Below are 15,810 nucleotides of genomic sequence, written 5' to 3'. Positions count from 1 at the left end.
TTTATTTCACATAAAATATATGTAAAGAAGAAAGGGTTAGCAATCAAGAAAAGTTACGAAAGAGAATTGAGCATGGAGGTTGAAAGAGTTAGCATTCTAGGCATAAAATGGTGGCGAAATGGAACCTAACCTTACCTCCGGGGGTCAGCACACCTTCAGCATAGTTTAGGAAGTACAATCATAGCCCTTTATCTCCTTTAACTCCTGGGGACACTTGACACTTTAAAATGATGAATTTCTGGCAGAATGGCAGACCGGGGTCTCTAAATACTTCTATCACATAACTACCAATACTAGTTGAATTACTTTTCTTTTTAAATACATCTTTAGTTGCTAGAAAGCAAAAGCAATCCTCAGAGGCCAAAACAAGTAGAAGCAGCAGTCCAGGGACATAAGGAAGCTCTGAAATGTCAGAACACTGTGAGTAGCTACCAGTCTCTGCTGTCACCAAGCTTTGATTTTAATAGTCTGCAAGTTAAGTACATGGGACGTTAGGTGAACAAGTCATGGAGGATGTGACACAAAACTTGTCCATAGTGGGGGTGGGGGTAGGAGGGAGCAGCAAGGAAATTTGCCTCTCTCAACACTTGAACTGAGTGAAGAGAGAGAAAAGCTTCTCCTGATAATTTGTAACCACAAGTCAGACCTCATGCAAGTTTGTGGTCCAATTCATAATACTTGGGTGATGTGAGAAACCTCAAGCAAAGAAATGATGTTAAATTGGTACTGGGTTGGCATGTCTCCAGGCAACTGACGGAGAGATTACAAATTCTTTCAGAAGAAGGCACCTCCAACTCAACCTTCAAAGAAGTTTGACAAATAAAGGTCTATTGCAAATAAGATTATAATTAAATGGCTGAACAGGAAAACAAAGCTCCATGAGTGGGAGCCAACAGAAACAAAAGACAGCAGAATCAGACCAGCAAATATGTAGATAGTGGAACTGACACATTCAGAGCACAAAATTTGTAATAGGTTCCCTGGAATGTGATGGACTAGGTTATTCAGACCAGCCCCATGCCTGAAAACAGCAACAAATGCTGACTAAAAGAAAAAAATCTGAGAAGCATTGAAAGCATAAAGCAGGATGAATCCTGAAGAAAGTGAGAGCTCAGCAAGGCAAGCAGAGCCTTGAAGCTGCTTTGGCCTTTAGAGCATTTTCCATTCCAGACGAACTTGAACTTTAGGTTTTGATAGCCTCCTGGGGTAAAAGGCAGAGGCCTGGGGTCCACCCGGGCTGGGAAGGCTAAAAGGAGAGTGGCTTCACATCCAGCTGGGCTCTCAAAAGGTTACAACCCAGGATTTGGGAAAAACAGAAGTCAAGTCATTCCCCTCTCCACCCCAGGGGACTATGAGAAAAATGTCCTTGTGTAAACAAAGCAAGAAGAGGGGGAAATGCTGAAAAGTGTAACCGAATGTGGCCTCTACACGGATTTGCAGCTCTAAAGTACATTACCTTAAGCCCTTTATGTAGTTTAAAGTGTTCCTGGAATAGTATTGCCCATAGGTACCTAAGGGAAGTAAATTCAAGTCCTCATTAGAGGACAACTGCTTTGTCTAAGGCCATATGGAAATCCTGCAAATAAATTCTCGAGGATAATGAGCGTATGAGCTTTCCATTGCTGCCGTAACAACTTACAACAAACCTGGTGGCTTAAAACAACACTAATTTATTATCTTATAGTTTGGGAGGTCAGGTCTCCAAACTGGGTCTCAGTGAGCTAAAACTGAGGTGTCAGGGGTGCTGTTTTTCTTCTAGTTCTTGGCTCTAGAAGTGAATCCACTTCCTTGCCCTTTTCCAGCTTCTAGAAGCCATCTGCATTCCTTGGCTAGTGGTCGCTTCCTCTGCCTTCAAAGCTAGCAAGGATGGGTCAAATCCTTCTCATGTGAAATCTCTGACATGGCTGCCCACTTCCTTCTCTCACACCTCTCACACCTCCTGCCTCCCTCTTCCATTTATAAGTACTTGTGTGATTATATGGGGTCCACCCAGCTAATCCAGGATAATCTCTCCAACTCAAGACCCTTAATTAGGTCTGCAAATCCCTTTTTGCCATCTATGCAAATTAGGGTGTAGACTCTGGGGAGAGGGCATTATTCTGCTTACCAAAATCAATGTCACATAGTCAAAAATACTTAAACTCACAAGGAAACTATGCTATGAATGAAAATCAACAGAAAAGACAGATGAAACAGACATATTTATACATATACATCACGAATAAGTTGGGCTTACCACAGGATTCTTTTAACATCAGAAAAAAAATTATTAATATTATTCACACATTAAGAAGCTAAGAGAAAAACTATGAGATTCTTTCAGTAGATGCAAAAAATGCATCTGATGTGATTCAGTGTCATTTATTAAATCAAAACTGTATTGGTTTTCAGTGGCAGCTTAAACCAACAGAACTTTATTTTCCCACAGTTCTGAAGGCAAGAAGTCCAAAATCAAGGTGTTCTCAGGGTCAGACTCCCCTCGAAAGCTCTAGGGGAGAATCTGTTCCTTGCCTTTCCCAGCTTTTGCCAACATTCCTTGACTATAGCTGTATCACTCCAGTCTCTGCCTTTGTCTTCATGTGGCCCTCACTGTATCTGTGTAAAACCTCACTCTACCTCTCCCTTATGAGGATGTGTGTGATTGCATTTAAGGCCCACTTGAATGACCCAGGATAAACTCCTCTCAAGATCCTTACCTTAGTCATATCTTTTACAACGTACGGTAATTTTGCTCCTTTGCTGCAGAAGATAATATTCACAGGTTCCAGGAATTAGAAAGTAAACATAACTAAGGAAGGGCATTTTACAGTTTACCAAAAAATAATCCACAGATTATAAAAGACAATTTCTTTAATCTGTATTCGAATCAAGATCTAAAAAACAGCTGTGGCAAACATCATGCTTGACACTGATGCCTAAAACATTCCTTTTAAAACCAGGCATGAGAAAGGATGCCCACGATTACCACTTCTATTCTACGTTCTTATGGAAGATATAATTATAACAGCTGTTACAAATAAATGCATGGATTTGAAGAAAAACATGAAACTAATGGAGAAAAATGGAAACTATAAAAAAGAACAAAATGAAACTTCCAGAGCTTAAAAAATAAAATACCCAAAGTAACAAATACTACTTAGAAAAGGTAAGTGAATGGATGGTGGGAGCCAGGTTTCTTACTGTTGGAGCGGGAGTTTACACATCAGCAACCTGAAGAGACTAGATTGATCCACGTAATGAAGTAATGGATTAGAGATGGAGACATCAGCACAAGCTCATGTTCAGGTTAATATGGATACAGACGGTTGCATATAGAAATAGTTATAAATATGTGGGTATATATGTGGGTTAGCACACATACACACTGTCTCACACACATGTATATATCCTTCCAAAGGTCTGTTTCCTTAAGATGGTCTAGAAGCAATGACATCCTAGCACACCAAATTCCCAGCTCTTGGTTTCCAAGACCATCATCCAGTAAAAGGAACCAGGGCTCCTTGAAGAAATGGCTGATTCTAAGACTGGGGCAGAGAATATATAAAATGCTGAACCTGGAATATCTTGTGCCAAAAAATAAGAAAGTGCTACACACACACACACAAAATGATGGGGGTATGTCAAAGTGACACAAAAGCCAACTGAAAGCACTCCCAGTAGCCAAAGTAGAAACAATTTGAGCAAGAAAATAAAGTAATATTGAATTATAATCCTAATGATAATCACATTCATGGAATGAAGATAATACTATTAAGGTGTCAATTCTTCCCAAAATGATTTAAAGGTTCAATGTAGTTTTTTAAAGCAGGGTTTTTTCAAGTAATTGATGAGCTAATTCGAAAGGTTATATGAAAATTGGGAGGACTTACACTACCTGATCTAAAAAATTATGATAAAGGTAAAGAATCAAAACAATGTGGTAATAAGCATGTGAGTAAACCTGTATATCAATGGAGGAGACTAGAAAATCCAGAAATATATAGATATACAAATGTAAAGATATAGCCAGAAAAAATATATATGTATATATTCCACACATATATGTAAAACCATGCATGTATATTTAATTCATTTTCCACAAAGGGGCTCAGGTATTTCAATGGGGAAAGGACAGTCTTTTTAATAAATGGCAATAGAAAAAAAGGCTACTTATATGGAAAAAAAATGTGCCTTATACCTTACACTGCACCATGGACAAAGGAGCAGGAGCAGCATAGGGAAGGAGGATGGGGTTGGGGGGAACCAAGAAGACCGTCTCACAGAGACCCCAACCACGGCTACTTCTGACTACAGTAATCCCCCCTTATCCATGAGTTCGGTTACCTGCAGTCAGTCCAGAAATATTCAATGAAAAATTCCAGAAATAAGCCATAAATTGTAAGTTGTGTGCCATTCTGAGTAGCGTGATGAGGTCTCATGCTGTGCCACCCTGTCTCACCTGGGACGTGAATCATCCCTTTGTCTAGTGTATCTGTGCTGTAGATGCCACCCATTCATTAGCCACTTAGTAGCCTGCTGGGTTATGGGATTGACTGTTGAGTTATCACAGTGTTCGTGTTCAGGTCACCCTTATTTTATTAACACTTACTAATGGCCCCAAAGAGAAAGCGTAGTGATGCTGACATATTGCTATAATTGTTCTGTTTGTTTTTTTTTTACTGTTGTTGTTAATCTCATACTGTGCCTAATTTAAACATTAAACTTTATCATAGGTACATATGTATAAGAAAAAAACAGTATGTATAGGGTTTGGTACCCTCCACAGTTGCAGGCATCCACTGGGCATCTCGGAACATACTGTTGGTGAATAAGGGGGGCTACTGTACTTCTCTAGTTTCACCATTGCTTCTCGTTCCCCTGTTCATAATTTCAGTTCCTTGAAAGTGATATTCCTTGGTTTGATTCCAAACACTGCTATGCTATTTTTTTTTCTTTTTTTTAGTTCCCAGAACACCAATTCTTTGTTCATCGTAGCTTGCTCATGATGACATACAGGCAAGTAGCACTAACGAAGAGTAAATATGCCAGCAGCTGCCTTCAGGAGTTGAGAGTTGGGTACTTGCAGCGGGTATCCGGTGATGCTCTTAGTTGGCGTAAATGCCCTGCCGAGCGCCCCCGAACTGCGTCAGCCCTCACGGATGGAGTGAGTTTTCGCTTTAATGGGCAGGGTTGCCTCACACTGGGGAAGAAAGACCAGCCTAAGTGAAAGTCCACAGTGGTTTTAATTTTGTTTTTATGTATGTTTTAATGCAACAACCAGCCTCACAGTTTCCAGGTGGAAGATACCCAGTAGCATCGCATACTTGTACTATAGGTAAGAGCTTAAAATGAACTTCATCAATCATGGGATCCACAAATGAGCCACCCAACACAATAGTGAAGTCCTTCTATCAAAAGAACTTAAACTAGAGAATTAAATCCACCTTATAAAGAGCAACTTCATGGCTGCTAGAACCATTTGGGTTTGGATTTTATGTTCAGCACTTTTAAAGGTTCAACTTTCTGCTTCTACCCAGATGGATCTCAGATCAGTCTTTTTATCCATCCCTTTTTAAAGCCAAAGCACATTTGTAGTGTACAATCCAGTAGAAGCAGAAGTAAATGCTATGACTGATGTTTTTTCTTAGCCAGGTTCTGCAGCTTCTAGGCAGTTAGCAGATAACGTTGTGAACAAGTGTGGGAGGTTCACGTGGAGTCATAATATCTGTGATCTAGGTATGGTCTTAGTCAAGCTTGGAGATTACAAAGCCCTCTAGGTTATTAGGCAATGGTAGTTTTCTAGCACTGCAGACTGTCTACTGACCTCATTTTTCTGTTGGAATGAAAGGGCAGGGAATAAAGTTAGACCTGGGGAGCTCCAAAAAGAATAGACTTAGAAAATTCATTTGAGTGGGAAGATACAACATCAAAAGCCTATTACAGGACATGTAAGATTACAAAACAACTTGCATAATGCAATACTTGTATTAACAAAAACATAAGGATTTACAAAACAAGATCCAAAGTATTTTTTATACATCAAGCAAGGCATTCTTTAAAGAGACTGTAATGATTTTTTTGCATGTTTAATTCTGTTTTGATTTTATGAGTCCTTTTAAAACCATGTCATACATTTCCCATGTTGATATTGCATGATCCATTATAGTATAGACAGAGGGGTTTGCTAATGGGGGAAGGCGTCATACGCTGCATCACTTCAGCCAGACCGTTCAGACTGGAGTCCCTGGCTCCCGCACACCCGCGGCATGTCTCCATTTCCTACAGACATTCAATAATACCGGCTAGATCGGCCTCACAGTTTTCCTGAATTTGTTCCATTTTCAGGATCAGCTTTTGCTCCACCATCTTGCTGAAGTCGTTCCTTTCTAAGGCCTTCTGGAGGATTTCTTGCTCTTGTTCCCTCTTTTCTGCCAGTGGTTTCAGCACCTGGGTCTCCTGAGACTTTCTTCTTTCCTCTGCAGCCTCCAGTTTCTTCTCGATCTCCTCAAGGGACAGGTCTTTCTTTTTTGGAGAAGCTAGAGTTCAATGGCATTCTGAGAATGGAGGTGGTGGCTTTGAGGCTGACTCAAGAGCCAGGCTGAAGGCGCATTTGTGGATTTGCTTCACTTCTATGTGATCTTAAGTATTGTCAGTATTGCAGGTTCTGGGTTAAAAACAAGCGTACATCTCTCATAGCATGGACAGCTCCTTCATTGTTTTCCTTGTGGGCTGGGACCTCACCTTACTCTTGATTCCAATTAAAGCCGCTGCTGTATTTAGTGGGAGTTCCACTACATCATGCAGGGGCATGTCCTTGTTTTCTCCTTATCTTCTCTCCCCACCCCCACCGCCCCATTGCTGTTTCAGCATTGCAGGGATGTACAGGTGAAGTGAAGGCCCTGGGTCTGGCTTCAGCAGCAGCTACTATTTCCACATTCTCCTGGAATCCTCTCTACACGACTATGTCCCATCTTTATTTGGGTACCTCCTATTTATTTTTCCTTTAATTTCCTTTTGGTGAACTGGTAAATACATACAATAAAATATATGAAAGGCATAAAAATTTAGAAACGAACACCTGTATAACCCACTCTGAAGGGGGTCCCCTAAGGCTCACCCCAGGATGGGTAGAATATTCGCTAGGAGGACTCCCAGGAATCCACATATAGTTGTATTCACAGCTGTGGTTTATTACAGTGAAAGGCTACAAATCAACATCAGTAATGGGAAAAAGCACATGAATGGAGTTCAGAGGAATCCAGGCAAAAACTTCCAAAGGTCCTCTCCCAGTGGAGTCACACAGGATGCATGTAATTCCTACAGTACTGAGTTCTGAGAACACGTGTGAAATAGTGCCTATCAGGGAAGCTCATTAGGGACTCAGTGCCACATTTTATTGTTCATTTGATTTTTGAGACAGGGTCTCACTCTGTTGCCCGCTAGAGTGTGCAGCTCACTGCAACCTCAAACTCCCAGGCTCAGGCAATCCTCTTGCCTCAGCCTCCTCTGTAGCTGGGATTACAGGTGTGTGCCACTACGCCCAGCTAATTTTTCTATTTTTTGTAGAGATGGGGTCTCACTGTGTTGCTCAGGCTGGTCCCAAACTCCTGGCCTCAAGCAACCCTCCCACTTTGGCCTCCCGAAGTGCTGGGATTACTGATTGAGCCAGTGCACCTGGCCAATGTGCCCAGGGTTTTAACTGGAGGCCAGTCACATAAACACCCTCTGCCTGGTACATAAAAATTCAACATTCCCAGAACCAAAGCAAGTGTTCAGAATAAACCACAACGTTCATACAGTTTAGGCACAATGAGTCACTCTTATTAGGCAATGGTGGGAACGCTCCCAAAATCCAAGTTCCCAGACGTTGGCCAAGATCCAACCTTGAGAGCAGGCCTTTCTAAGGATAGCAGTCTCAGGCCTTCTGTCAATCTATTCTGCCACTCTCTCTCTATGTCTCTCCTGAATCCTGTCACCCTCCATCCCAAACACTCCTCTTACATCCCCAAAGCAAATACAATACTAAATATATATTTATTATTCTTTTGCCTTTTTTCTACAGGTTTGTTGCATACACACATATACACACATGTATACTGTATATATATCTATAAAATTTAGATATATATCTAAATTTTTGGTTTTGCAATGTTTTGAACTCTATGTAAGTGAAATAATGTATTTTTAAATTTTTAACTAATGTAATGCTTAGAGATTCATCCATGTTGACGCCTGTGTATTCTAGTGTATGTGTATATATATATGTGTATGCACGCATTGTGTGTGTATACAGATGTTGAAGATAGAATATAATCTTCAATTCAGAAAAATATTATCTTTAAATTTACTCCATGATGCATTATTTACATAAGTGAAAACAACTCAAATTCCATCAGTAAAATACTGGGTAATTAAGTTAAAAGGCAGAAGAGAATTTAAAGATTATACTTTATTAAATTGAAGATAATATTCTATCTTCAACAAACATGTATATAGAACCCATTATGTTCTAGGAGGAGATGAACATAAATGTAGATAAATTTGTCTGTTCATGTTTTAATTCCATAGTTTGATTACCATAGATTTGCATTGTTTTAATATCTGATAGTATTAGTTTCCCCTGTATTTTTCCCAATTTTGTGGCAATTCCAACTCATCTAATTTCCTATTTGGAATTTAGAAGCACATTACATAGTTCAAAAGCCAACAAAATTATCTTTTGGCATTCTCATTGAAATTGCCATTAATTTACATATTGCTTTGGAATTGACTCTACTTTTTTCCCCGGATGGCTACTGAAGTGTCCCCAAATTCTTTATGGAAAAGTTTATTTTTTTCCCAATGATTTGAGATACAGCCTTTCTCATATGCTAAATTCTCACATGTTGTGCTATTCTGTTCCATTTATTTGCCTATTAATGCACCTACACAATAATATTATTTTAATAAATGATATTTTTATAATATATTTTATTATGTGGTATGGTTGGTTCTACCTTATTACTCGTTTATTTCAGAGATTTTCTGGCTATTATATCTTGATGACTTTTCCATATGAAACTTTAGAACCCACTTGCCTACCATCATAAATATCTGTAGATACAGAAGCTCTTTAACTTACGATGGGGTTGCTTCTGGATTAAGCCCGCCATAGCTGAGGAGCATACTGAATGCGTATCATTTTTGTACCATCATAAAGTAAAAAAAATCATAAATCGAACCATTGTAAGTTGAGGACCATCAGTATTTTTATTGGGATTTCACTAAATTTATGAATAAATTAGGGAGAACTGACATCTTTATGAAGTTGAGTCTTCAGTGGAGAAACAGGCAATAAACACAATAAACAAACTGCTATGATGTGAATACGTACTTCAAAAAGCATGTGTTGGAAACTTAATCCCTAATGCAACATGGTTGGGAGTTAGGGCCTAAAGAGCAGTGATTAGACCATGAAGGTGGAACCTTCACGAATGGATTAATGCCATTATGTCAGCACTCACTTCATTATAGAAGAGTGAGTTCAATTCCCTGCTGTCTCTCTCTCTCTCCCTCTTTGCCCTTCTGCCAGGCGATGCCTTCCGTCATGTTCTAACAGCAAGAAGACCCTCCCTAGATGCCAGCCCCTCAGTCTTGGACTTCCCAGCCTCCAGAAATGTGAGGAAATAAATTTCTGTTCTTTATGATTACCCAGTGTCAGGTATTCATTATAGCAGCCCAAAAATGGACTAACATACAAGCTAAATATATAATACTTTTTTTTTTTGGTGCTAAGTGCTAAATAGCAGGGAAGGACGCTGGCAGGTAGGGGTGGAGGTTGCTATTTTAAATAAGAGAAATTCAAGGATGTTTAAGTATAGACCTGGAGGAGGTAAGGGAAAGGGTCATGCAGATATTTGTGGAAAGTATTCCAGACAGAGGAAATGGCAAAGACAACGGCCTTCACAGATTGGCCTTTGCTTGGAGCACAAGGAGTTCATCCATAGTGACAGGAGAGTAGGCAGAGGAGATGCAATTTGATGGGTAGATGTGGGGATAGTCCAATGTAGACAGTCTCCTCCTCTCTCAGTGAAAGAGGAAGCAGAGCAGGGATCTGGGAGGCCATATTAAGAAGAAATGGCATGAATTACTTGTCAATGAGAGTATGAGAATGAATGTGCTAGGGGACTGTGGAATTAAAAGCAGGCAGCATTAGGGCCTATTCAAGATCAGTGACTGGGAATTCCAAGTGAGAACAGCCAGCGTGGTTATGTGCTTTTCTCTCACCACATTCAGTCTTGCAGGTAGAGGCACAGAGGAGGTAGGAAGTTGGACTTACTTAGTGTAATGAGCTGAATTATGTCCCCCACCAAATTCATACCTAACCCTCAAGACCTCAGAACGTGCCCATATTTGGAGAAAGGGCCTTTTCCAGAGGTAATTAGGGTTAAGTGAGTTCATTGGCGTGAGCCCTAACCCAATATGACTGATGTCTTAAGAAAAGGAGATCAGGACGCAGAGGCAAGAGTGCACGAAGATGTGGGAGAAGCTGCCATCCATGAGCCAAGAAGGGAGGCCACTCTGCTGCTGCCTTGATTTTGGTCTTCAAGCCTCCAGGACTTGTAGAAAAAAACAGAAAATACATTTCTGTCGTTTAAGCCACTCAGTCTGTGGCATTTTGCTATGGCAGCCCCAGCAAACTAATATACTCAGGGTTGTGATTTAACCAGCCAGGAACCACAAAACAAGAGCAAGGGAACTGAGGATGAGGTGCTTGGGAATGACGTTAGCAACTGACCATGGAATTGACCCCGGATAAAGAAAAAGGTGAGGCCAGGCGGAGCTATGCACAGTGACCTTCCCTGGTCAATGTATTCCTATGTCTTTGAAACTAGCATACCAGAATGATAATATTTTTGTAAAATTTATTGTGAAACTTGCAACAAGTCTATATGTCCTTCCTCTCCACTCACATTTCATAAAATCTCAGAGTTGAAAAGAATTTAACCATACACCGATGCTTAGGTTGCTGTGTGAATTTTTAAACAAGTGGTCCTTCAGTTTCTGCTTTTATGGCACCAGAGATAGAGAAGTCAGTACTTCTCAGGAATCCAATTTATTTTAACTCTTTGCTCTTAGGTTCGATCACAATTTGAGCAAAAATCTGCTCCCATATTCCTTTCACCTACCCACACCATGTGGGTTTAATTCCTCTTCCACAGTAGAATCTTTCAAGAAACAATTTTGAAGACTGTCATGTTAGTTTTCAACATAAACAGTGATGCTTTTTTTACTTCTTTCAGTAATCGTTCATATTATCATCATCATTGTCCTCAGACCTCCTCTTAGTGTCATTTTCCTCCTAAATAATGGCCTCCAGAACTGAATATGACACTGTAAATAACTGACCAACTCAGGCAGGAGTAAACCTATCACGGCCTCTACGATACTTCTATTTGGAAAACTTAAAATTCCCTTTGCTATTTTTAACATCTGTATCATATCACATCTGTTGCTCTTAAGCTATACTCCTGTGCAATTGGTCTCCTGGGCCAAGTTCCAGTTGTTACACTTGCCTGTATTGAACCGTATTCTCTTAAATTAAGTCCATCATTCCAACCTACTACCTTTTTAAAAATTCTGATTCTGTTAAATCTATTAGCCTTCTAGTTTCACTTCATCTGAAGATTTAATAAGCATACTCTCCATGTTACTACCAGAAAAATCTGATTATTAAAGACTCTGTTCTTCATGTTTAAAGCCCTCTTCTTTCTTGCCATTAAACAGCATTATCCCATTAAGTACAAATTCACCCCACATTACATTGTACGGATACATTTCTTCCAAATGCTATAGTATTCCTTTCATAAATCAGCTTTAAATAGGACTCCATGGTAGATAGCATAGCTTCAAGCCTACGGTTAAAGACCATCCCTTTATAATCTAAATATAGCACCACAAAAATGCCTTAGAGGCCCCTCGTTCAAGATCATGGGCTGAGCACATGCATTTGCCTCACATCCCTTCCAAGATGCCACTGAAATGGCACTATGGAAATATAAAAAGTTATACAAACACTGCAGGAGTGAAGATAATAAGGGGATTTATCAGCAGGTTAGAAATTAAAAAAAAAAAACTCTGGAAGACAAAGTGGGACAGAAGTGTGTTGATGGTGAGGCAGAGCTCCAAAGCACAGTACATTGGGTAGCAGTGTGGTCGGGGGACCTGCAAAGTCTACAAATCAAACAGAATGGCAGTGCAAAGAGGCTGAGAATACAGAACAGTTGTGCCAGTCTACTCCCAATTTCCCTGCCTACCTACCTGGAAGACAAAAAAGAAATAAAAATAAAGCCTGATTCTGAAAGAAATTAAACAGTCTGAAGACATGTTTTCCTCAAGGTGAATACTGGGTTTGACTCCTTGGCGATTAACGGTGGAGTTCAGCACTCCACTTAACATGCTCCTCCAGCATAGAAAGGTTTCCCATTTAGGAAAAGAGGCTTCTCAGGATGCAGCATACTTACATTGTAGGAGAAACCCACACCAGCTACATAAAATAATCCATCATGTCTTTTATTCTTAAAAGTTATTTTCTATCAAGGATCAGCAGTTGTGTAAAAGAAAAAAAGCAACGTGAAAGAGCTAGGCAAAGATACACAAAAAGTAAGTGGAGTGGGAGGGGTGGGGGGAATGATTCAAAAAACAGAATAGAACTTGTAAAAGTAATTAGTCTTGAAACCATTATATACAGTACATAAAAAATGCTTTGAAAAAGAAACAGTACAAGAAAGGGTTACTAGAAACTAAATATACGAATGCCACAACAAAATAATTTCAGTAAAACTGGAAGGTGGAGTTGAAAAAAAATCCAACAGTGCCTCTTAAGCTTTAATGTGTAGGCCAGGTGTGGTGGCTCACGCCTGTAATCCTAGCACTTTGGGAGTCCAAGGAAGGAGGATCACTTGAGACCAGGAGTTCAAGATCAGCCTGAGCAAGACCGAGACCCCATCTCTACAAAAAATAGAAAATTTAGCTGGGTGTGGTGTCATGTGCCTATAGTCCCGGCTATTTGGGAGGCTGAGGCAGGAGGATTGCTTCAGCCCAGGAGTTCAAGGTTGCAGTGAGCTATGATGACACCACTGCACTTTAGCCCCGGAGACTCTGTCTCAAAAAACAAAAACAAAAACCCCCAAACCAAAAACACCCCCTAAAACTGAAAACCTTAATGTGTGTAAGAATCCTGAAGATCCTCATCTTGTTAGACCAGAGATTCTACATTTCTGAGAAGCCACGAGATGATGCCAATGTTGTTAGTCCATGGACATTTTGAGTAGAAAGGCCATAGATATAAGAGAAATAAAAGAACCCAAAATTATAAAACAGAAAATAGGAGAGAAAGATAATCCATTGGAAAGCCAACATATACAACTAATTAGAGTCTCAAGAAGAGAAAACAAAGAACATGGAGAAAATACTATAAAAAAAATAGGAGAAAATGTCCTTGAATTGGAAAGGGATTCAAGTCTTCAGATTAAAAGGGGTCATTGAGTGCTGAGCAGGATGAATTTTTAAACTGCTACACGTTCACATGCAACTTCAGAACACAAGAATAAACATAAGATCTTAAAAGCTTCCAGAGAGTAAACTCTAGAACAACTCTAAGAGAACTTGTAGTAGAACTGGTAGAAAAGCTATCTTAGATATAAAGAAGGCAATGCCTTCCAAATTCTGAGTGTAAAATTTGGAACTTTTAGATCCAGTTACTCTTGACCATTTAAGTAAGGGCACAACAATGACATATTCAAGATGTGGCAGACACCGAAGGTACGTCATCTGCAAAAATGGGATAATATAGTTCCTACTTCATAAAGCAATTATGGGAACCAAAAATAGATAATGCATGTAATAATCTTGGTACAAAACTTGACAGATAACTGATGATGAATTTTTTAGCAGTTATTGCTAAAACAATATATTGCTTTATTGTTTTGAAATTTACTGGTGTTAACCATTAATTTTTTCAAAAGCAATCTTTAACCTGTACTTCTGTAATGGTCAGCGTCCACAGTGAGACAAAATCTTTTCAGTTCCTCCCATTTTGGACAAGCGGTTTGACCAAATATGTTCCATCTTCTCTCCTCTCCCTCCTTGCCCCTTCTTTTCCTGTTTTAATATAACCTGAAATTAACTCAGGTAATTCTTAAATTACTTTCAATATTATCTAATCTCATTTTGAGAATAATTTTGAATATTTTCTTTGTTTTGTAATAAATTTAAAGTTTATATTTTTGTGTATTTTAACTTGTTTCGGTTCTCACAACTTATTAATGAGCCCTTAAGTCTGTCTTGTCTGGGCGTGAAACAGAAAACAACCTTACAGCTTACCAGGAAAGGTAGTGACTGCAGGCTGAGATCAAAGGAATTCGATGTAGCTTTAGGTGTTTCCTATGCGTCCACTTTGACCCCAATCAATGAAAAGCAAAATTAGGAGCTTCCCCTCATCTGCCCTTGGGTATTTTTATACCCTTACCATAAAGGATAATTCACTGGCTACAGCACTAATTTTATTTGTGATCTCTGACACAGGACTTTAAGTAATTTCAACTGTAGAATTTCTGACACTTGACATAGCTGAAAATTTGGGGCGGAAAGAAAGTTCTTGAATTTCAACTTAGGGTCCAGGTAATTATTGTCATAGTCCCTAGCCCTGAAAAGCTGTTGACGGGCCATATGGGTCCCCCTTCCCACTTAATTAAAATTTTAAAAACCTCTAAACTGTAAAATAGATGTCAGGTAATTCAAAACAGTTCTGGCATTTCTTTTGGTTACTTCGCTGTTTTAAAAACATACAGATTTCAAAAGCAGTCCTTGTGGTTTGGTGGCCCGGTTTTCAGAGCCCCTTAAACACGCTCAGTTGGCCTATTGAGTTACCAAGCACGGGTTACATTGCTCCCTTAAAACCCAGTGGGCTAGAGTGGCAAAAATCAGATGCCTGCAGGGCCGACCTGAAGCACTTAGGTTTAAGATCACAAAGAAGGTGGGGACTGGGGCAATTCAGTTCTAATCAATTGCTGTCAAGAATTAACGTAGGCAAAATATCGACTGGTCCGGTTTTGTAATAGAAGCCTCACATACAAATTTTACATGAAAGCTTCCTGTATTCATTCTGGCAACTACTTAGAAACTTTTCAGTACTGAATAAATTCTTTTAATGTATAATATATATTTGTGGGCCAATAAAACACACCCAGGAACTAAATCCAGGCCGACAGGCCCTAGTTTGTGACCCCTGTTCCACATACGGCTTTAATGCCATCTGACATTTAGCACAATGACAATTCAGATTAAATTTCCCATCATTTGGTGAGACGGGGTTCTCAGAAACAGATTTAAGGAAAATGGAGAAATTTACTAGTTTTTACAGGGGGGAATGAGTGATACTTATAATAACTCATAGCACAAATAATAATTTGGTATCTGGCTGTGCCTCCTCTTACTAAGAGTTCAAAAGTTCTGCAATGAAATATATGACACATACCATGAACCATCCCAGGGACCAAGCCTCCAATTAGGATGTGATTAACCATACTACTAAATTTAAATCTTTTTCAGTATTTATTATTAAGGATACTGATTAATTCCTCTCAGTTCTGATAGATTCATTAACATTAAGCCAGTTTCCTTAACTATTCAATTTCAAGACCTGGCTACCGATCCACATGGCCTTAGTCTTTTCCTTGCCCTTTCTCAGAGTCTTGTAAGAATATTTTGGATAGAACAAAATTATTTTTCGTCTCACGGAGTTGTTTTCTAACAATTACATAGAACATTTTAATTGCAAATGCAGTGATT

This window comes from Lemur catta, chromosome 2, assembly GCF_020740605.2.
Source record: "Lemur catta isolate mLemCat1 chromosome 2, mLemCat1.pri, whole genome shotgun sequence".
Taxonomy (NCBI): domain Eukaryota; kingdom Metazoa; phylum Chordata; class Mammalia; order Primates; family Lemuridae; genus Lemur; species Lemur catta.
This window is presented reverse-complemented; position numbering follows the sequence as displayed.